Here is a 24,908-nt window from a genome sequence, read left to right as displayed (position 1 = left end):
TGGTGGTTGTGCCACAGCACACATATAAAGTCACACAACTGACAAACTGTTAGCCTAGCATGCTAATCCTACATAAACATATGGATAAGACCATATGTTTACAGACATCCGCATACAGACACAGATGAAAGAGCAGAGGGAGTTAACAGAATATTAGAATAGTTATAATAAAATAAAATATGTTCTCTTTCAAATTAAACTCCCCAGAATATGAATGGAAATTATTGTTCTTGCAACTGCATTTAGTACTCTATTTTTTTTTTTTTTTTGACTCAAACATTGCTTAACCATGTCATATATGCTACTTCAGTACACTTTAACAACAAATATTACTGGGACCATTACAGAAAATTGCAGATGAACATATAATATACAGGAATTCATATTATAGACACTACCACTGGCTACCCCTGTAACAAACTGACCACAATTTCGCAAAGTGACCATACACGGTCGGTCCAGCCATATACTAGGTTTTGACCTAGTCCTGTTTTGTTATCTGACTGCACATGTGGAAGCTGGTGTGGCCTTCATGTGTTATTAGAATATTCAGGAATTTAAATACATATTTGAATCTTGACAAGGCTGTGAGGAGTGATCACACATCAAGACAAGGTCAGTGACACACACAAACCCGAATGGAAAACATTTCAATTTCACACTTCATCTGTCGTAAAATATATGTCCCCATTCCCCTACACACACACACACACACACACACACACGCACACACACACACACACACACACACACACACACACACAAACAAACAGAAAAGTGTTATCAGTCACTCACCATTGCACTGCTTTCCAGAATATTGGAAGTACAATCAAATGGGATGGGATGTTATAACACCTGAGCCAAAACTTTGCTTTCAACTACAGTTTCAAGGGGAATACCACTTATCGAAGGAATTCCTCATTCTCAAAACATAATGTTACATTTTAGAGATTGTCAATATTTTATGGTCATTTAGCAACAGCGAGTGCAATAGTTCAATGAGCTTCAATTTCTAAGAGCAGGTCAAGAAATTAAGAGCTAAATCGAGGCAGTAGATGTAGTGTTGAGGATGCAACAGTGATTTTTTTTTTTATAGGTTTAGTTTTAGTTTAGTTAACTTAGTTGATTAAAGGCCACTAGCTGAAAAATGCAAAGCTTTTTGGAATAGTCATATATTACATTTATTTTACAAAACTAAACAAATAGTGAAAGCTGTATTAATAGAGTTGTTTGTCCTTAAAAGGTAGTGTTTAGTGAGTTCATTTGTGATGAGAGCGGTGAGACTGAACCAAAACAGTAAAGCTGCGAGCTGTAAAACCAAAACGATGAGCTTAAAGATGCTAAAACGCTGTGTAGAGCTGAAGGGAACTGTGTGTTCATCACTACAAGTGACCTCTCTCACATTACACTTTGTCATTCGATCCATTGCAGATAAAAATATTGATGAGTGCAGCTTTAAAGTGCAATTAAGCTATGACAACAAATGTAATTAACAATCAAGACAGATGCACACGATGAGTTATTATACATGTATAACCAAAAGGCAAAAATAGATACAATGACATGAAAATAGTTTCAGATAAAAGGAAAAAAAATGCGTAAAAGTAAAATTACAGATTCTTATAAATAACAATATATGAACTATACTGAAATGAAAGAAATATATTAAATAAATTACACAAAACATCTGACAGTCCCACAAAGAAAGTGACAGTAATGTATAATTTTATACAACTACACAAAATAAGTTATCACACATTTGTTACTAAACTCCAAGGAGTTTTATTAAAGCTGTCTTCAATCACGGTAAGTAAATTCACTCAAGCGATACATTTTTTTTGAATGACAAGTTGTGTTTGTTGTTTCATGTGTCATAGTCATGATCATTTGACAGATTATTTAGTACTTTAACACATCCGGAAGTTTGCAATGTCGATTGAGCACGTCAGGTTTAACCGTCAGGAGTCATTGTCGGGATGATTGTAGCAGATGTTTCTTTTGTCCCTTTACGGTAACAAGTGTTTCTGTGATTGGTTGACCTCATCTTAAAATAAATTATATTTAACTGTAAATCACTCAATAGATTGAAAGAAGGAATTTAAGGGAATGCAATGTGTTACATGGGTCTGTAAAAACAAAAAATTCAAATGCGCATCATTGATTGTGAGGCCCTATGTTCTAAAAATGAAATTTAACCATTTTTTATTAAGATAAAGGACATAACATGTTTGCAGCTACATATTGACAAGGACATTGTCAGACATTTTTAATAAAAACAAGAATAATATAAACAATTCAAGTTTATAATATTGCGTTACTTTTGACCCACCTGTGTACTTTCCACCCCGACTTACGGGGTGGAAAGTAACAATACACGACTTCCATTCAAAGTTAAATATATTTCGACGTCATTCCACATTTGTACAAAATTGCACCTGGTATTGATAGAGCACACATTTGATTAGTTGTTCAGAATAATGTGTTTTAAAATGAAGTGTTACTTTTGTCCTGGTTCTCCCTTAATAAAAACAATACTACACAGCAGATACTATATTATAAGAGAAGCCTTTAATCCTGCATGTTTCCTCTACAGGCGTTCATGAATTGTGTGTTTGACCTGAGGCTATAAAATTCTTCACTGCGCTGCTTTATTGTATGGCAGCTTGTGCTGAGAGATTGTGTTGCTGTTTAATCCTTCTGATCTTTTGATCCTGGATAAATTTAAACCGATACCACACCAAACAGATAGCAGGGAGAGGAGATGAGAGGTGGTAATTGCTGTGTTGAAGGCCCTCAGGTTGTGTTCTTAACACCCAATGAGCTACATCACAGGCTCCACTTCCCCTTGTCAATTCTCCTCCTAAGGAAAGATCAACACTAATGAGTCAGAAGGTTTTTGTAAGGAGGCTGTATTGTGGCTGCCGAGTGAAGGCCATAAAACTTTTTGTTGTTTTTATCTGTGCTTTGTGCTTTTTGACAATAAGCTTTAAATGGCACCTTATGTAAAAGTTGTACAATAGAATTACAAAAGCTCCTTCAGTTCATTCTTCGTTCTTCCAAAGAAATAGTACCTATTGGGAGTGTGTTCTGTGGAGTATCCAGAGTAACGTTGTTCCTGATACTTTTTTTTAAATGTAAGTTTTTCAGTACTGTGAGCACCAGAAACTACAATATCTGTAAACTAGATTTATGTAAATGGTCTTTTGTCAATTTGTTAACAAAAATGTCCTCGGCATTGCTGAGACACACAACAACCATCAGCTCCACCACATCTGTGCAAGTTACTGTAAAGCAACAGCTGAGTGTTTATGGAGCTGATGGTCGTACTGATATTAATCTCAGATCATGCAAAACAAACAAACAAACAAAAACACATATGCTGGCAAAATGCTTAAAGCTAAACATGTGGCCAACATTTTACTGTAGGTTGTAAAGTGTTACAGTGTGTAGCGTCAAGTTCTGTTTCTTAAGCAAAGGGCCTTTTACAAGGAAAAATAGGTTTTAGATACTTTTTTTGGAACTACATCTATGGAAATTGCACTCTGATGGAGTTAATGGTCAACCTGTTGTCTTTTAGTTTTTGGCCTTTATTTTACTTCGTCCAGTACATTTTAATCTCCTAAAATTGGAAGACTAAGTATGAAAAGGGATGCAATGCGGATGTTAACACCTTCAAATGAAAACTAAAAGTTTGCACTTTAAACTTTCGCTCATTTTTTTTCAATTTTAAAATTGAATCTGCTGGAGGACAGAACCAAAACACAAACATTTGTCCTGTGACTTATAAACTGCTCCGTAAAAAACTGTGAAAGTCGGCATCACACATGAGTACACACATTATAACCCCCAACACATACAGTCTTTAAATACACAAACCACTCTAACACACTTCCTGTGTAAGAAGCCCCCCAGACTGTGTGTCCTGCTGCTGGTTGGACCTCCAGGCCTCATCAATATTGTAAAATGGTACTTAGCGGACAAAAGACAGCAAAGACCAGAGCAGAGGACACCTGGGGCAAAGAGAGAACAGCGAGGAGGCAGGAAGATGTGTGGGACTCTGTTCATCTGTCTATTAGACTGTGCATGTGTGTGTGTGTGTGTGTGTTTGAGCAGATGGGTGTTAAGGTTCAGTAAGTAGGTCTGCAGTGTGTGCTTGTGTGTATTAGTGTGTATGTGTTTGTGTGTGACCTCACTGACCAGTTTTACACATTTTTAAAATTCTGTCACCATGCACAACTTTGGCTTCAACTTGATTTGTGTAAATATGTCGGTGTTCTGTAAAATGATGGTTGACAGACTTAAACTTCCTGCACATTGCAAATATGAAGATTCATGTATCTTAATTATGTATCGTATATATTACAGCGGTAATGTCATCTTTCCTGTTGGTTCATATCAAATTTTACTCAAAACTGCTCCTCTAATATCTATTCCATTAGTTTTTATTGCAAAATGTGATTTTACATAATCAAAATCTGAACACTATCATTTTAGCAAAGGTAAAATATTATATTTTCTCCCTATAATTAAACAATCACAATTACATTATAAATTGTCATCATGAAGACTGGTCACACTCTGTTTTTATTTTTTTCTGGTATTTATTTGCTTGTCCCTGCATTGCTGTCATGTTTTTACAATTTAATTAATTTTTTTTTTTTTTTTTAATCTACACTTTTTTTTATTAAATTTCCCCTGATCCTCATAATCAAGTTTGTGTTTTATTCAATTGTAATTCTCAGCCTCTGTAAAGCACTTTGGTCAACATCTGTTGTTTTCAAATGTGCTCAAAAAAATGACTTGACTAATGACTCACGGTGTGAGTTAAAACTGTTTAACTTGACTGAAAAAGTTGTGTTTATTCAAAAGCTGAATTACTGAACTTCATGAATGTACAGAGACAAGAGGAAAAATTGGAGGAAAACAAGTTAAGAATTCCTCTTAACTTGAGATCAATCCGAGTTCGATACAAAAAGGAAATTTGTGTTAAAACTATAAACACCTTACGATAAATGGAACATGTTGCCTAATTCGTATGATATAGATAAGATGACATCCTGTTTACATAACTGATAGGTTAAAAGGCATTTCACGTTTGCCTGACTTTTAATGATGAACGCTCCATACACATTCAGTACGTAGTGTGAATATTTCCCTGAACAAGGTGATAAACCCTGAGCTGCAGCAGTGGAGCTGCTCAGCGTCCACCAGCAGCATGTTGTGGTTGTACTGGGCAGCTCTGAGGTTAGAATATCTTTGATAGTGTGAATACAAAGCAGGCCGAAGCCGAAAGAGAGCGCGCACAGTCCTGGACGCTCAGCCAGCCATTCCTGAAAGAGAAATAAAGGGGACGCTGAGTGACAGAAAGTCAGAGATGTGAGAGGATGTGTTTACTTCTTCTCCTCCTAAACCCTGCCACTCAGCCCGCGTGTCCACAGCATCGGCTCAGTTAACAAAATCAATAAGCCTGCGTGTGTGTGAACGTGTCGTGAGGAGTGTATGAGTGTGTGAGGGTGGAGGACGGGGGAGTTGAGTGTATCTGTATGTGTGTGCAGGTGAGAGAGTCGTTCCCAAGGCGGGACGTCCCTTTCCCTCACATCAATTATTGAGGCGTCAGGACACACTGAGAGCTCCGGGGGAGGTCACAGGTCAGGAGACCAGGACTCCGAAGGGCTTTCAGGGGCCTCAGTGTCCCTCACCCCATCCACACACACACACACACGTTCTCACACGTCTTCCAAAGGAGACTCAACACGCATATCCTGTGCATTAGCTCACTCACACAGAGCTGGGGGTCAACTGATAGAACGTCTTTGAAGGGCGGCTGATATTTTCCACCAGTTTTCAAAATATTCAAATTCAACCCAAGTTACACAGACATAGAGACAGCTCTCAGCGGGACAGAGAGGCATCTAAAACAGAATTTAAGTTATATCATACTTAAGGCCATTGTGGGGAAAAAAACAAAAAAAACAAACACGTTCAGATTTTTTAAATTTTTTGTTGCCTATTTATTAAGATCAAACTGAGAAATCGATCACATCACTCTTCTCTAACACATTTGTTTCCCAAATGTTTTCAGCTACTTTGCCTTCATCAGGTTGAATTTAGTCGGTAAATTCTTGGTGTAGTGGCCACATTTGTTACGCAAGATCATGTGAAGCACACTGACAAAAACACTTTTCCCCACACACAATCATTACAAAAGACAATGGCTATAAAACAACATTTTAACACCCCAGAATGACTCTTTGTGTGATCAGAAGACTGTAACACACATGCTTTAAGACAGAGAGGGACTATAAAGGTGTTTTCAAACCAGCGTTGTTCAGTTCGGCTAAATCAGACACTGGTTCCATTTTCTCCCTTGGTACTATTCGTTTGGGCAGATCTGAACACAGAAATCGTACTTTTGTCAATTTCTTAATGAAAATGTTTGACAACAAAAATGTCCTCAACAACAGTGAGACACACAACAAACGTCACCTCCACCGTGTCTGTGCAAGTTACTGTAAAGCAACGGCTGAGTGTAAGTTCTTGGTGTAGAGGCCACATTTTTTATGCATGAAATAACAGATTTATTTCCTTTTTTTTTTTTTTCTTTAATCATGGAAATTGTTAGAACAGGTTTTCAATCAGTTAAATGATCTAACTGTGCTCATTTGAAATGTATGTGATATGCTAATACAATGTGACACAAAAAAACACAACATCCGAAGTCAGACTGAGCTGCAGAACGTCACAGTGAGCTGAGATGGATTCAGTGTCTCAGTCATGGACGCTTTGATATTTGAAGGAACTGAACCCTGGTTCTGTCATCGCACCGTCTACTGACGGCTCCCGGGTCACGGAACTCCCACAAAGCACAGAAATAACCTTCGAATCAGAGACAAAACTGCAGTTATGTGGTTTCACAGCATGTTGAAGTACATTCCCAGGCAGCAGGTAGACTTAACCTCTCAGAACAGCCCTGGACTTGTACTTCAGCTCCCTGATCCCTTATTCAAGTCCCCTTTTCCTCAGCAGTGTCCAGCTTTAAGGTGCTTTGAGGACTTTATACCCCAAGACAATATCAACAAGATTTACCTCATTCACCTCCTCTCTCACCCTCACCCTCACTCCACATTTTTGTCCCCCCGTACGAAATGCTTTGAGAGAGTTTTCTCCTCCTCCATCTTCATCGTGTCTTTCCCTCACCTCCTTTTCCTCCTCTTCATTTTTAGGAGGCTACTCTGGCCCAAGACCTCCGAGATAAACTCTCACCTCCCACCTCTCTCACCCACACTTTACCATCAGCCCCCCACCACCACCACCACCACCACCACCGCTGGCTACATTAAAGGCAGGGATGGCTGATGCATGTAGCGTTAAAGGGGCGGGCGGCCCAGTAGCGCCTGCCTGTGTCTGGGCCGGGGCCCGGCTCATGAAATATTGACGGGTGAGTGTCCCTTCCAGGAGCTGGCTCGCTCGGTCTTGGGAGGAGGAGGAGGAGGAGGGAGGAGGAGGAGCAGGAGGGCCGCATTAATATTTCAGACTGCAATCTCCTGCTTGACAAACTCTCCCACGTGATTGGGTAAAAAGCTGCTCGCATTGCCTAGCAAGCAGCGCTCCCCCTTCCTCCCCATTCCACTCTCTCTCTCTCTCTCTCTGTCTATATATATATATATATTTCTCTCTTTCTTCTAGGCTCACTCATCCCCTCTCTCTGTTTGCTGTCTCACCCTCCTCTCTCTCACCTCATGCCTCTCATGCTTTTTAACCAAATTTGATTCCTGAGTCTGGGTGATTGGTGTTTGCTGGTGGTGTGCGGATGCCGAGGGATGGGGTGGCGGTGGGGTAAGGGTGAGTGGGGGTAATTAATTACGGCCAGTGATTTTGGCCAGCCCCAGCAGTCGCGGGCCCCCGCGCTCGGCTGGTTGAAGCCTCCAGGGGCCCTGCCGGTGGGTCCCGCCGAATGAAGTGGCATCCATTTTTTATGAAGAGCAGGTTATCCTATTTAGTCAGATTAAAACAGGCGAGGGGGAGGAGGAAGAGGAGGTGGAGGAGGAGGAGGAGAGGGGACAGATCCATGGTGAAGAGAGCAAAGCAGAAAAAAATAGAACCTTCCTCTCCTCCCTCTTCCTCCTATTTGCCCCTCTTCTCCTCCTCCTCCTCCTTCTCCCCCCCCTCCTCTGTCTGCTTTACTTTACTCTTAAGATTCACTTAAAAACAACCTTTCCCTCCCTCTCTTTTCGCCTTCACTCCCATCTACCCCATCTCATCGCCCTCCATCTCCCCCACCCACCTACCCATTAACCTGGTTATGGGTGCAGAGTGCTTTGCTGACCCTTTGCCAGGTGTGGCATAACTCTCCATCTCTCCTTTCTCCATCTCCTTAGTTTTATCTCTTTCCCGTGTCGCCGCTTGCGACTCATATTTCTGTCTTTCTTTTTCTGTCTCACTTCTTTTTTTTTAGTGTTTCCCTTTTTTAACTGTGTTATTTCTGTCTGTTTCTTCTCTGCTCCTTGTCACAGGCGCAGGCTTTAACAGGAGGATGGAGGGATGACTTCTGATTGGTTTTGAAAGCAGTAGATTGTTAACAACCATGTTTTTTTTTGGTTTGATTTTTACAAATATCTAAAATAGGGGGAAACACTGATGTGACTGGAATCTGCAGCTGATAAAATTAAATCCTGTTGTAAATAATTTCTTGACAGGAAACATCTCGGCCATCACTTTCACTTTGGATGGTTCTTTGGCTCTGCTCGCTCAGTTTTATGCAACCAATGAGATTACTTCGGCCTTGAAGGCAGCAGCTCTGGCTGTGAGTAATGCTTGTTTACCTAAAAACTGCCATTTCTGATGTCTTCCCTCTTGCTGACCTCTTTACATCCACATATGTATATTTTGTTATTATTTTAATCTGGTCAGTCTGGTCAGTGTGTACCTATTTTTTAAAGATCTGACATGAGATCATATGTTCATGCAAATATCGTACATACACAAACCTCCTGCCTCTATTTCACCCCATCCTCATCTGTTTAACTCCCTTCGTCCGTCCTGTAACCCATTTGCTTCTCTTGTGAAATTATATGTTCATACTGTAGACTGTAGAATGAAGTTGAAGGAGGCTGGATAAATGCTTAAACACCAGCTGTCTGGATGTTTTATTCTCCTCTGGGCTGTGGAGGTGTGAGGGAGATATAAAATATAAAAACAAAGATATATTCCTCCCGGACTTCATCGCAAAAAGAAAACACCAACACCGAGTGCCTGCTGGGCAGCTAAGAAGTGAAGGAAACACCCCAACAGCTTAAAAGCTGGATGAATTAATAACAGAGGCACTGTCATTTTCCTAAAACATTTACGTGATCAGCAGCAAAGAGAATGAAACAGAAAGCAGTCGTATGAGTGGAGAGAGAAAGCGTCTGAAATGTGATTTCTCCAACAAAACCAAGAGCATTTTTTTAAAAGCTGGGTATTGTGAATAAAGATTTGTTTAGTCTGAATGCAAAATTTATTGATTTGTATACAATTCAGTGGTAGGATGTGAATGGACAAATTTACTGAAGGTGAAGATGAGTCTGCATGACTTGAAAATGTTGCACTTTCGATTTCAAAGCTGAAAGGAAGCTTTGTCCTGATTTCTCACTTAATGCTTCAGGCTGCTTGAAATGAACCATGTCTGAAGGAAAAAGTGTTTATGTTCAAAGGTGTGGCGAAAAGCCTTTCATCACAGAGAGGGATATGCAATAATTACAATAATTGCACACTTTTTGGACAGTCTGTCCTTAAAGTCGTTCATGTTCAAATGAAAGCTGACGGTAGTAGTGATGTAAAGAATGAAATGTCACTTTTGTCTCTACTCTTCTGTGTTTTTTCTTCATTCTGTCTTCATCCCCACAGCCTCCCTCAGCCCCACTTCACCTCATCTATCTCCGCCTCCTTCCCTTCCTCTACCTGTCTGCCGTCGCAGCTGTGGAAGGTTTCTGTTAAATGATGCAGGAGGCGGCAGACAGAACTGTAACATGGCGAAGCCAATGACACGTAAGAACCAGCATGGCCAGCATGAAACATCCTCCTGGGGTTAGAGGTGGAGGAGAGGAGCAAGGAGCGAGGCAGGTGAAAGCTGAGAGAGAGGGAGGAGAGGATAGAGGCGGAGGAGAGGAAGAAGAAGACGGAGCCGTGGTGAGGTGAGAGCAAGAAGGAAAGAGGCAGAGAAACGGTGGAAACTCTTGAGGGAACGCTTCAAGGGTTGTGTGGCAAGTGGAGGTAGCCAAGCTAACATCTGCAAGTGTGTTTACTGTCAACAGACCACCGTTGGCTGAGTGAACTATATGAATTGAAAAAGTTACATTACAATATTAAATCATTATTGAAAATGACATTGTTGTTGATGCCATCCGCCCTTTTCATTATCCAGCAAAGCTGAGAAGCAAAGTTGAAATTATAGATAATTAAACTATGACATAGAGATAAAGTTGTTTGTTGGCTTTTCTTTATTTGGCACATTAAATGGAGGATATTCAGTCACACCAACCCTGTCTTCTAGTAGGAATGTGCAGAGGGCCCAGTATTTGTATTTGTATCTGTATTTGTTGAGGTAGCAAAATTATTTGTATTTGTATTTGAGAGAATAAAAATCCTGTTTCTGTTTTTGTTACGCTTTTAATTTTAGAAAATTAAAGTGTTACAATAAGTGTTCATGAATAAACGATCTTATGAAGGAGGTCCCCACACCGGGTCTCAACCTGAGTCTCCCAGATCATAGACGACTGCGTTGACTACTGAGCTAAAACTTTACTCATCACCTCATTGCAGACAGACCTCTACCTATTTATACACCCATAACACAGACACGCCACACTGTGTAATGTGTAGGGAAGAAATTCAATGGCAGTAGCTCAACTTTATCTTTGAGGAACAACCCCAACTCTGGGACTGATTTCCAAATTAGGAAATGTGCATCATGTAGCAGGTGGATGTGACTCCTCTCGTTGAGAACTGCTGAGACATAACAGCGGAGCTGAGAGACAGAGATAGCGATGTAACTGACCTGTGCACTGGTATTTGACTTTTTTTTTTTTTTCTTCCTGAAAACAAATAATTTTCAAAATATTTGTATGAAACAAATATTTGTATAAAACCCACTCTTTGTGCTTTGCTGAATTCGGGCACACCCCTATCTCCTAGATACTGCTTTCATATACAGCTAGATTGCAAATTTAACAGCAAATGTATTTTGCAAGAAACGTAATGCTGGCTGATTTACATTTTCTCTCAACATAAACAGAAAATGTTGTTAATTAAAACATTTGACAAGTTGCAAAAATGTTGATACTGAACATGAGTGAATGATATTCAGTGAAAACGTAGTTCTGTATCTGATCTTGCGGTACAATATCTGCTAGTAATGACTAACGGTATTAAAGTTTTTATGGTTATGTTGAGACACTGGCAGCTCTTGATAAAGGTTATTGAAAGATCACAGTCTTGGTTTAATACAGAAAAAAGTCCACAATGACTTGGAGCACAACATGTTTATTTACATTTAAGCAAAACCACAATCTTTCACTAACCAAAGTGCTTTTGTTGCATAAACCTAACCAAACACAGGACTCACAGGATGTTCAGAGTGATATATAAAGGTAATACTTAATTAATTCAAAAAAAAAAAAGCTGCTTGTGAAGCCAATCCAGAGAGTAATTACATTTGCCAACAGGGGAAAAAAAGTTCAGCAGTATTTGAACGTCATTTAATCTAAAGCTCAAGTTGTATTTCCTTTGTGGTCCTTTATGTAAAGATATTGAATGGAAAGCATGAATATTCATGAAGGGTGTAAAGTAATGTCTTATTTTGGAAGGAGGCAGTTACCTGTTTTTGTTTGGCTTCCTTTAGTTTTTCTAATAATCACTTCTCATAAAACAGTTTGCATTGATGTTGAAATCAGAAAAATTAAGATACTGCCTTGTCAAAACTAGACAAGAACTAAAAGAACAGAGAGATTTCTTAACATACATGAACATTTTCAACTTTCAAGGACAGTTGTGTTGCCGATTATTGTTCCAACTTACAGTACAAGTATCCAAGCTAACGAGACTACCAAAACGTAGCCTCAGCTTCCTCCATTAGTCACATGACCCTCACCTTTCACATACTATCGGACCTTTGAGATTCCACTGAGAAAAGTAGAGGAGAGAGGATGACAGGTTGATGACACACACACACAAACTCTGGCCTCACACTCTTGACCCTAACCTCTGAGCAAAGCACCAAGCCGGTCTGATCTACGCTTCAGTCCACACACACACACACACACACACACACACACACTCTCTCGCTCCCGCTCTCTCTCTCTCTCTCTCTGTCTCTCCCTACAGAGCTGCCACGGTAACAGAAATCATGGCTCTCTGTTAGTGCTCCGAGTCCAGCCATGCAGATAATGTGAGGAAGTATCTCAGGAACTCACACAGAGTCACACACACCAGTGAATTTCCTAACGGCCGTGTTTTAAAGGACAAGGCCGGTGGGACAGTCAGTGAGCGAGAATCAATGAGGAGGCTGGGACTCCCTGTGTGTCTGTGAGACTGAGCGCTACATGCACTCATGTGTTTGGACCTGGGTGTGTGTGTGTGTGTGTTTGTCTTTCGGTATGTCACCGTGTGTATTTTTGGGCATCATGCATGTGTGTGTGTGTAAAAATATCACATCACATATAAAAGATTTTTATACCGATGGAGATTGGCAGAAATTTAATAAAATGGAGAGTTAATGACACACAATAACAGACTAGCACCCTCTTATGGTTGCTGGTTTGCAGTCTAATGTTAGAAAAATGGGTTTTTCTCGAACTTCAGAGCATCTTCGATTTTTGTTTATTTTACAATGAACTCCGAAATTTTGGTCCCGCTACACTTTGGGTTTTTTGGGTTCATTTTTACCTCCAAAGAGGATACGTTTATTGTTGCATCGTAGCAAGATTTCTCAAAACTTTGTCAGTAAATATCAAGTGATTCATTTGAGGTGTGGATCCAGGAATTTATAAAAAACAGCATTAACTGATGTTTTTTCGGCCACTTGGGGGCAGCAAAATAAGCTAAAAAAACAACATTGACAAATTATTACTTGTTATGGCAAACGTGTTAGCAAAAAGTTGAGTGAACCCCTTCCAACCCCCGTTTTCTATATAGATACTTATTAGCGCAGCTTTAAAGGATCTATTGTCATTGTAATAAAGGGCAATTACACAACAATTTCCTCATTAAATACTGCACTTGGAAAAGGAGTGAATTTCAGCTTGAAAAAGTCTGAACTATGTATCACCTGATTGTCCCTCACCATGTTTATTTTAAATCCTATGTCCACCATGTTTATTTTATTTCATTTAAAAAAAAAACTGTAAACATTTTCTATTATTGAAATAATAACACATTTGGAGGACTGTGAAGCCTTGACTGAGATATGCAATACATGCTTTCTAGTTTAGTCTGTATTTTATGGTAAATATAAAATATGATTGCACCTATCATCACGTCAGTATGTTCAGATTTTCTTCCAGTGTTTGTTCTTCAACCCAAGTTGTTGTTTTAACTGTCATCACCAATTGAATTTTGGACTGTCAGGTGATGCAAAGATACTTCAGGTAGCTGATACAGGGACACGTTCTCTGAGGTTATAGCTGAAAAAAAAAAAAACACACAAATACATGTTGAAAAGCATGCAGCCAGCGTATGTCCCCTAAGACATGTCGTATGAGTGGACAGAACAGCCACATGTGTAGTGAAAAAGCAACAAAACACTCACTGACACACTTCACTGGACACTACAGATAATGGTAGATCCCTCGCTCTCTCTTTGTCCCACTGGGCCGGCTGACAGGACATCCATTTCAGCGCATTTTTAAAACATCCAATTTTGTGTCCAACTTTGGACAGCATGCACTTGCACTTATAATTTTCAGCTGTCCACACACTGAAATTTGTAAGCTCCCAAGCATTTATTGCAACTTTTCCTGAAACATTGCCCCTCCTTTTCTATTGTTGCTGCTTTTTATCATGCACCTGTACCCAACTGGGGTTGTATATGCACACTACCTTTTTTTACTTATAATTTTCATTTTATATTCATATGAACATAATACAGTGCCTATGTACACCGTTAGTGGTACTTTATGACTTTAACCTGCTTTTGACAATAAGGTTTTTGAAGGTTCAACACATAATATGGTGATAGGACAAAAATTTTACTGTCATCAGCAGGTTAAAGCTGTGCAGATACCACTATAGGTCAGACAGAACAGTTTTCATAGAGAGTATTTCATTGGTGGGAAGTAGTTCAAGTGAAAACTATCGATGCAGAGGTCTGTGGATTGTTTAGTGTAATGGGGAACTGCTTGTGAAGTTTTTTAAATGAACCACAAAAATGCATTTATCTCCATTGTATTGGTGTGAGGGCAGAATCCTCCAAGCCAGGTATCTCAAAACCAGAACCAAAAGTATCTGCATGGCAACCACTAAAGGTAAGTAAGAAAATATGTTGGGTGAAGTCACCCTTAAAACTGTGATCGCTATTGTAAGCGATCACAGTTTCTCAGGAACCAAGAAAAGAAAGCTAATTCTTTCACAGACAGTTATGCATTTTGGAAGTTTCATAGTGTGTTTTTAACAGGTTTTGGGGGGCTAAGAGGTCATCACACTCACTCCAAACCCCTGAACGACCATGTTAACTTTCAGCCGTAGTGAAAAACATGAACAAAACCCCATCAAAACTGGAGGTAAGATGTTTTTTACTCCCCCACCGCTCTGGACGAGATTACTCCATTAATGGACCTGTCTGCCTCTTTTTCTCTCTCTCTCGCCCCCACCAACACTCTTACAGTACTCTTTCACCTAGTGAATTATGAATGGAGGGGCCCCTTGTTTTTCTGCCTCTGGCCAGCCCGATGTCCACTCAGTGCACTCTACTGTACATGCACACATCGCATTTAAACACAGAGCAAAATGGGATGGAGTGAGGCGGTATCAGATCAGATCAATGATGATAAAGTTTGGCAGGAGATACACTGCACAACTTTAGAGCTGATTGTATTATATATTTAAACCTGGTCACCAGAAATAAAACGTTGGCATTGTACGTTTCTGCAAAACACAGAAACGTTGAATATCTACTTTTCAACGCGTGCAATACATAGCATATTGACATTTCAACAAAATGTAGCATATTAACATTTTTAAAGTGTCGTAGTTCACATGCGATCTATATGAGCTGACTTTCCTATTAGGAGGAGGAGGGGTCGGTGGATGGTTGGGATTTTTCTTGACAGCAAGTTGGAAATCAGCAGAGCACAGTTCGACACCACTTCAAAACCAATGCCTTCCTGTTTCAACCGACAAAAGCGGGTGGGTGTTTTTAGTGAAACATCGGGACATTTGCAGCCGTTTTTATTTTATTTTTTATTTTATTTTAACCCAAACCATGATCTTTCCCTAACCCTAACCAAGTGGGCTTTGTACCTAAACCTAACCAGACCTTAACCACAGTGTTGTCACACTATAAAATAACGTTATTCAACAGATAGAAATGTTAATATGCTACGTTTGTAGAAATATTGATATGATACTTATTAGACATGTTGAAACGTATATAGTCAATGTTTCTGTGGTTTGCAGAGACGTTCAATACCAACGTTTTGTTCTGGCGATTGAGTTGTATGTTTTTATTCTGCCAAAAAGGCTGAAAGCTCGCTAATTTAGGAGGTAGGCAAGGGACAATTGAGACAGATTCTGCGATTATGATCAGGACTGTGTACTCACTGTTTGTCCCAGTTACATAAATCACAAAATACTGTATGTACCATATATTATGTTTTTGTATTTTGGGGGAAACTGACCCTTTAACTGGTAAACTGACCACAAAACACCTTGTTAAGGATAATTAAAGGATAATTATTGTATAGTGCAGCTTTGTTCTTTTTTTTCATTGTTTTAGCCATCATCTCCATTGGTAATTTAATCACATTGCACTCATCACATGAACTGCTAAGATCTGAGACCACAATAACATCGCTAAAACAAGTCCAGTGGGGCAAGAAACATCAGCAGTCAGACAGTTGAGCAAGTTTTAAACAAACATCAGGTCAGTCAAACTTATTTGGAAGAGATAACAAAGGCAAATAGTATAAATTACTGCCCTAACTGTCCATCACAGTTTACAAGCTTCACAGTGCAGTTTTTATTTAATACTTTTCATAATCATGCACACACTCAGTTTTCCTGTGGAATGAGAGATTATTACAGACACTGTTGTTTTTACCTCCAAATAAAGTGGTTATGATAAATTGGCTAAACTGTTCAGTGTCTTTTCTGACTTCTTTTTAACAATGTCACAGTGTTAACAGATCAATTGACCAGAGCACAATGTCATCATAACCATTGGCCAACGCTACGATATGATACTTAAGCTCCAAGTTTTAATGGTTCTCTTTAAAACTGAACTTAACATACATTTTGTGATTTTGTCATTTATATACTGTTATAATGTCAGATGCCTATGTTAAACATGGTCAGAGTTCTTGAGGTGAACGCATGTAAAAATGCCGCCATCAAGTCAAAAGCCAGGGCTGCAGCCAGCTATGTTGCCTCTACTTCCCCATCACACATGTCCCACCAATACGGTCCTTCCATAGCCTTTGTTGCTAAGGTTGTTCCATGTGTTGTTTGCGTCGTCCACTCGTATATTTCAGATTGGATTTCGGCTCAAAAATATAAAGATGTATTTCAGAAGTTGATATTTTGAGTAAAGAACGAGAAGAAGAAGTGAAAGCCGACTACTAGTGTTTGATTACGTAACCTCCCGAGCCAGACAGAGGCTGAAATGAGGACCTGCATAAAGAGCCATAAATAAGGAGCTTTTTGAACTGTAATTCATGTTCAGATATTCCAGTAGAGACCCAGAATAAAAATATAAACCTGGAACTGTGCGTGTTATATCCCCTTTAAAGGAAAATCTTACAAAAACGACTGTAAAACATGCAGACAGACAGACCAACAACTGTCAGACAGGCAGAGCTCAACATGGTGTTTCATTGGCCGCTGTTATGTTGTTTCATCTGACTCAAACTGTCCTCCTTTAACGAGGCCTAGGCAGCACTAATGACGAGCCGCAGCCGTAATTAGCCTCATCAGAAGGACTCTCAAAGTGTTTAGATTAGCTTAATTAGCCTGTGTGTGAGCGTGCAAGCACAGATGCACACATATGTGCACAATAACACACACACACACACACACACAGAGTAATACGCATGCACGTAAACTCTCAGTCCCTATAGACCCGGCCTCAAGCTATCGCACTAACGCGGCTGAGAGTTCACGAAAAGCTGCTGGTTTTAAAAGTTAAATGCCACTGTGTAAATATCTTTCCAGGGGATATCCAGGGAATAATCAACTTTTAATTTAGCTGCTAATCTAATTAGTCGCCACAGTGCCTGACTGCCTCCCTGAAGTGATTTGAAGGAAAAGAAGAGAGAAAGAGAGCTGAAAAACCTACAAGGAAATTGCTTGAAAAATCACTATCAGAGGTTTCTTAGATTTTCTGTCCTGGGGATATCACTACATTTGTGGAATTACAATAAGGGTAAAAATCAGAGAAAGAAGGAAAAAAAGCGATGAGAGAGGGAAGATTTTGAAGACTTTTGCCTGCAGAAGTGCGTCTCCCTCCCTTGTTAACTACAGCAAAGTTGATGCAATAGCATATTAAGTCAGTCGATGGACTTTATCAATGCCAGGATCCATTAATAGACAACAGCCTGCAGCACAAAGCTGCAGTGCGGAAAAGGCTTCACACTTAGAATTGGTACGAGTTGATGTGTTTGTGTTTCTATGATTTCCAGAATGAGAAACAAGAAAAATGTGTGACATTGATTTATATATGCAGCACTCTTGAAGCAAAAACAGAATTGAATCATATTTACTTCACGAACAAGCTGATTCTTTAGAACAACATAATTTCTGGCGCAAAGTCATCGCAGGGTTGATGAGCCTCAAGGCACCAGGACACACAACTGTCCTACTTTAGAAAAGCAGCAATTTTATCACATTCACACTGCGCTGATGTGTGCTGCACTTTAGACCTCTATGATGACTTTAGACTTCATAAAATTCTAATAAACCCAACTTGGAGCTTAACTGGTCGAATATAACTTTACGAATACAAACTGACATAACACGGGACACGCTTCTTTTAACTTAACGTTCCAACGTTTAAATACTTGTCATCAGTCCAATGATCAACAGAAGGTGACTCACAAGTGACTGTAGTTGATGTTTTAATCTTTTAATTCATCCATACTTACTAAAATACACCTGTATTATCATCATTTTACACCTATATTTCATATTTTACAATAAACCTGGTGCACGCTGTAATTTAACTTTATATAATAACCAAATGTTAGCTGGTTTAATATGAAAAGATTGGTTGGTGCTAACTGAGTTTAGAAACATCTTAACTTTTATGTAAATGGCAAATTTCAGCCTGAATACATAACCTCACAGACAGTCACTGTTAATGTGTTAGAGATTATTTGTTTCACTGTGGAGCGAGATACAAACTGCACCTATAAACAATCTTTAATCACCAGATTCATGATCTTGTGCGGTTGTGATTAATAGGAAGCTTAGTGGGATTAATGACAGCACTGATAGTAATGAGGAAATACAATTAGCATAAACCAGCTGGTGTTTTGGTGATTCAAGGCTCCTGGATGGCTGGTTGCTTAGGAATGCAGAAATCAAAGACTGAGGGTGAACAGGGGTGTGTGTGTGTGTGTGTGTGTGTGTGTGTCTGTGTGTGAGTGTGTGTGAGAGAAAGCATTGGCCTTTCTCAGTGTGTGTTCAGCTCCTCAGAGGGACTCAGTGGGAAGGAGAACAGGAGCTGCTGGAAGAGACGAACGAGGGAGGGATGAAGAGATGAAGGTGAGGATGAAGGTTCAAACGCTGCAAAAAATTACATTAAAATCGGAAGAGTCAGTAAGTCGTTTACATCTTTTCCTCAAACTCATCAGCATTTAACCAAATTCAGAGCAATTGAGAATGTGAGGCACTAAAACTTAAACTTGCTTTGCAGAAATTGCGTATAGTGTATGTTATATTTTGGCGTCATTTTTGTAATTTTTCTATTGATAAGGGTAGACTTAAGTTTAGAAACACCTCCACCACTACAGCCTCCAAAATTACTATAAAGTTGAATCAACACCTCTCAGTTTCAACAAAAACTGAACATTATAACCTTCATGAAGGTTTGATTTATTGCAGGGCTGTTGTAGGCTAATAAGCAGGCAAATGAGTGTTATGTACAGTATGCTGTACATATTGTAAATCCCACTGATTTACCCACAAATTTTGTGCAAACAGATTTCAAAAGGCCACATTTGGCTGTTGGAATCATAGTTTTTTTTGTGTTTTTAGACCAGTGGTTCCCAACCTGGATATACAAGGTTTTGCAAGATAAATTTGAGAGGTTGTTATTATTATTATTATTGTTATTATTATTATTATTATTATTATTATTGTTATTATTATTAAGCTTTATTAATTCAGGAAATCTCATTGAGATCAATGTCTTTTGCAAGAGAGACTTGAGAACAGGTTACATATACACAGGATCACAATAATACAGTTCATTCTCATCACAATCACAAACCAATCATCATACACACTCAGACACACTACTTAAAATGATCACAAACATTATGAAGAATAGCAGCTAGTAAAACTTTAAAGTCCCTCGGAGTGAACCAGTGTCTCTAACTTTAAGCTGTGTTGCAGTTCACCCCAGTAATGAGGTGCATAGTACCAGAAACCAGTCCTCCCCAGTTTAGAGTTTGTGTGAGGAACTTTTAAAGCCAAGCTGCTCTGTGATCTGATGTCATAGTTATTGGCTCAACTAAAGATGTTGATTAACTCAGCAACTTAGATACCAAGTTGCAAAATGATTATCAAGATAAGATAAGTTCAAGCCTGATGACAACAACGGTCTTAGAGGGGAGAATCATTCTGCTTACAGCCACCAGACACACATAACTGGTGAGGGGTTGCTTTCTTTTAGGGGGTCATACATCAGAAAACGTGGAAACAACTGCAACAGAGGAAAGGCACAAGACCACCAACCTGGGTGCTGTAACTTAACAAAAACTTTCAGATTGTAATTCTGTGACGGGCTCAGCTAAATAAAAAATTCTTGTTCATTGCTTGATATTTCTTGCAGTATTTCCAGTGCAGCTCACAGTGAAGAGGCCAGGGGCTTCATTAGAGATATCTGGAGGCCGACCCCATCAGCCTGGGGGCACACGGGAGGGGGGGGCCGGGGTCTATACCAAACCGAACGCCCGTCTCTCTGCTGGAGATGGACCGGGTTCCCCTGGGCTCCCCGCGACCGACCTCCTGCTTCTTAGGATGGGCCAGAAAAATCAACGGCGTTCCCCTTTGAACAACCTCCTCCTCCTCCTGCTCTGTCTCTCCTTCATGCTATCTCTCTTTCTCCCTTCGCTCCCTTTCTCTGTGGACCTAATGAATGATTCATTTAACCCCTCCACCACCCGCCAACACCACCACCACCACCACCACCACCCAATTCCTCGCCTTTTCACCCAACCACCCATCTACCAGGCTTCCCCTCCTTAACGCTTTATTTTCACTCTGTTCTCCTTTTTATTGCAAGTTGGGACTTTTTTTTAAATAAAAAGAGAAAAGTAAAAAAAAAAAAGCAGCTGGTGTGGCAGCACTGTGGTGGTGGGCATGGAAAGGAAACAACAAAGGGAGGAACAAACGCCCATTTGTGTCACAGATCCCTCCGTGTATCCCATTAAAGGCAATGTTTGACAAATTACTTTACACAGCTTGGATGTTGATTTGCCGTGTGTGTGTGTGTGTGTGTGTGTGTGTATGTTGAGTGTGTGTGAGTGGGGGTAAGGAGATGAAGCACTTGTCGGGGCACTCACACCCTAGACGCTGAAGATGAACCGCTAATGAGGGCAGGATGGTAGAAAAGCCCTTTAAATGAGGTGTAACGACACACTAGAGCTGGAGAAGAAGGATAAAATCAATTACAGCCCTTATTATCTTGGAAGAGTCGTTAATTTAATGGAATAATTGGTCGAGACACAAAAGCGCTAATTGCCATGATGAAACCAAATTTCTAACATAAAAGGGGAAGTAAATGAATCTAGATGGTGTACTTGAAAGGCTCTCAGAATCTGGGGACAGATTCAAAGATGGGTTTTATATTCTTGGATTCCTTTTCCCTGGGCTCTGACTCGCAGGCTCCTGTGGAAAAAAAAACAGGCATGATTTGATTGGAGAAAAGATCTCTCTTAACTCAGTGTCGGCTAAAGAAAATAGAAAGCCTCCTGCAAGAAGAGGAGGAGAAACAGCGACGGGTTTGTGTAGATGCCTTTGAAAAACTAAACAAAACAAATAAACAACAAACAACACATGCCTCCACTCGGTGAGGAACTGAGATCATATCATTATAAATATTTGACACAAGTATGAAAGAAAAAGAAGAATGTTTGGGAAATTAAGGGCATCTCGCAAGACTGAGAAAGCAGGAAAAAAAAGTATTACAGCATGTAAAGGGTAACGATGATTTTTTTCGTAAAATCTGGAAAAATAAACATGCAAAGTCCCGAGAAGACGCAGAAGCTCTGAGTCCAATGGTAAAGTCTGGCATCAGTAATAAACATCCACTCATTCCTCCTCAGTTCAGATTTGGACACCAACTTCTGGTCAGGCTTGTATTCTGTCATCTAAATTAGAGCTGCAACGATTAGTCGATTAATCAATTAATCAATCAACAGAAAATGAATCTGCAACTGAATAATCATTTCATTCATTTATATGCAACAAATGTGACGATTCAATGGTTTCCTTTGTCATACAACTGATTATCTTTGATTTTTGAACTGTTGGTCGGACAAAATAATGTCAACTTTGACACTTGGAAATTATAAAAGGCATTTTTCACTATTTTCTGACATTTTATAGACAAAATGATGACAGTAATTGAGATAATTATTGTGAGATTGATCGATAATGAAAACAATTCTTACTTTCGACCCTAATCTAAAGAGCATTCATCACTGACTGGTGCAGCTCCTTGTCCGTCAACAACCTTAAAAAAAGAATCAAAGTCCTAACATCGTATCCAGGTTAGCTCCTGTGACTCAGTGCAATCTCTCATTAAGGGTTTCTGTCATCTGCCTTTCTGTAAAAAGTATCTTCCTGGAGTTTACTATCTCCAAAGTCAACCTCCTGTCCCCACCATCCAGGTCCTATCACTGGACCTCGGATGACAGGAACCTTTCCATAGCTGCTCTCTCCCCAAACACATGCTTGACTGTCTCCGTCTCCACCGCACTACACTGCTAGGGTCTTTTAATTTGTAAAGTGTCTTTGATTGTCTTGAATATAAATAAAATATATTATTACAAAAATGAGTATACTTCAGCACTTGCTATTAGAATTTGGACCCTTCATGATTTTAACAAAGTCAAACAACTAATTAATCAATTTGTTAAAATGTAAAAAAACTATAGATCTTGTAACATACATACATTATCATAACCATTTCTAAGCTGTTCCTGCTCTCGTCTAACGTCATTTTTCAAACTTTTTAGTTGTAATATATGTAGTGTTCATTTACTAGTGTTCAAAACCAAAAATATTATAAAAACAATGATACTACAACTCTTTTTTTTTTTTGTTTTTTGAATTTATTATCCCCGTCTAGACAAAAGCTGTGAATTGCACAACACACTGTTGAGCAAGGTTATGTTGAAGGGCAAGGTTTTCAATAAATTGTATTTTTAAAAATATCAATAGGATCTTGAATGAGGTTTTTTTTTTTACTGCTGGAACAGAATACAAAGTTCTGCTTTTACTTCGGCTCTCTGCGAGGAAGCTACACACACACACACACACACATACACACACACTTCTTGTCGTATCTCTGTATGTGTTCCGGTTGGCAGAAGTGTTTTAGTGAGCAGGCAGTCCGGGTGACGTTTGGCAGTGACATCTGAGAGGCTCCAGAGACGCAAGACACAAAAGTATCAGCTCCCTCCCTCCCTCCGTCTCCGCTTCCTCGGGAGGAGTCGGACCCTGAAGACAACTCTGAGGCCAAGTGGCGGCACTTCAGAAATCAAGATGGTGGCCTGCCCCTCCTATCCTCCATAATTATAATGCCAGAACTGCTATCAGGAGAAAAAAAAAAAAAAAATCGCTTCATCTCCCCCCCATAATCTAAATACGCACACACAGACATGCACACGCTTTTCCTTTTGAAGAACAAACCTTAGCGGTCTGACGTGCAGAAAGGAAGTCCACCATCTGCTTTCTACCAACATTTTTCAAAGGCAGAGTTTCATTGGCCCAAACCACCTGAATTCCAGTGTGAGATGACCTGGTCCGAGCAGCAGATCCAGTTCAAAATGCTGAAAAAAAAAAAAAAAAAAATTTTAAAAAGCTGTCCCTAATGTGTGCTGGTCTGAGGAGATGGCCGGCCGCTAGAAGTTTCTCTTGACTGATGTGTGCATTCTGCCTTTTGATCAGTGATTATCTGGGATAAATAATTTAAAGTACTAAAAAGTTAATAAAGACTCAAGAAAATCTTTCCAGTTTGGACTTCTGAGATGAGAGAAGAGATTTTGATAGACATGAAGGACAGACTGGTGGTGTGGATGGAGAGGGGACGGGGGCTGCAGCTGGGGGGATTTATAAAAACATTTACAAAACAAAAAAAAAAAAAAAATGGACAGAAGAAGAGTGGAAGAGAGGCGAGAGAGGAAGAGAAGCGTTGTAAGAGGAGGAGGAGAGGTGTGGCAGAACGGGCCGAGGGGAACCCGCCCCCCTAATTGGTACTTAAACACCCGCGCTGAGCAGAACTGTTGCTATCATAAGAAATTGATGAATTAACTGAGTGAGAGAGATAGGGAGAGAGAGAGTAGGAGACTGTGGGATGGCAGAGAGAGAGAGAGAGAGAGAGAGAGAGAGAGAGAGAGAGAGAGAGGGTTCTGAATCTTTTAAGAGGATAACTTACTTGGGCAAAACAGCTGTTTATGCATTATTTGTGCGGCGAGCCATTTACCACCGTTTAGGATGAAAACCTTGGTTCCCAGGCTGCAGGAGTTGCCCGCGGGGACACAGAGGGTTTTTTTTTTTTTTTTTTTGGAGGGACCCGGCGGCCCATCAGTCACTGATAAGAAAGGATGAAAAATTAATTTGCTGGTAGTTTCGTTTTAAAGACTCAGATATCGGTCTGTCAGTTTGTGAGCTTTCGTTTAAGTGACAAACAGGCGTGCGGGGATTCAGGCGAGAGGAGGAGAAAACAGGAGGAGGATGTGGGCAGGGATGGATGGATGGAAACTTTGTGGGCAAGAGAGGCTGAACCCTCATTAAGTAGTAATCCAAGAGACTTTATTTTATTTCATTTTGTCTCTATGTTGCTATGCACTAATTTCTGTGAGATTTATGCTCCCATTGTTCACCTGTCAATCTAATATAATAGTGCAACAGGCTGCATCGTGTCATGTTATATGACATGAGTTTGTACTGACATACAAACAGAAGGAACAGTCAAAATACAGTCGCCAGGATGTGTTGATCCAGCGATCAATGTGATATAGCTGCCAATCTCAAATCTCATGTGCAGAGCCAAACCAATAATGAATTGATCTCTTGTATCCAGAGCCTGATATATCTTATTCCTCTGTGCCTTAGACCTCTATTGTTGTCCAAACACACGTCAATGAGCCACACCGCTGCACTGATTGACATTTCCTTCATCGGGAAGAGTTTGAGCACGTTAGTTAGTTTAGAAACGGCTCCAGAGAATAATAACAGTGATCACATTTTGTTCTCCGTGAGGCAGATCC

The 24,908-nt window shown here is 39.8% G+C and overlaps 2 long non-coding RNA genes across 2 annotated transcripts; one reads left to right on the top strand and one right to left on the bottom strand.

Annotated features, from left to right (window-relative positions):
• Positions 1-16,699: 16,699 nt before the first annotated feature.
• LOC122995711 lies at positions 16,700-20,868 on the top strand. The gene is made up of 2 exons (XR_006406846.1): positions 16,700-18,951; positions 20,243-20,868. It is a non-coding gene; the product is annotated as an uncharacterized LOC122995711 (long non-coding RNA).
• A 254-nt stretch (positions 20,869-21,122) lies between these two features.
• LOC122995916 lies at positions 21,123-24,655 on the bottom strand. Its single transcript, XR_006406884.1, has 3 exons — positions 24,074-24,655; positions 23,329-23,468; positions 21,123-21,300 (listed from the first exon to the last, which is right to left on the bottom strand). It is a non-coding gene; the product is annotated as an uncharacterized LOC122995916 (long non-coding RNA).
• Positions 24,656-24,908: the final 253 nt, after the last annotated feature.

This window comes from Thunnus albacares, chromosome 13 (assembly GCF_914725855.1).
Source record: "Thunnus albacares chromosome 13, fThuAlb1.1, whole genome shotgun sequence".
NCBI classification, from domain to species: Eukaryota; Metazoa; Chordata; class Actinopteri; order Scombriformes; family Scombridae; genus Thunnus; species Thunnus albacares.
The sequence above is the reverse complement of the archived record's forward strand: the minus strand, read 5'-3'. Positions and strand labels throughout refer to the sequence as shown.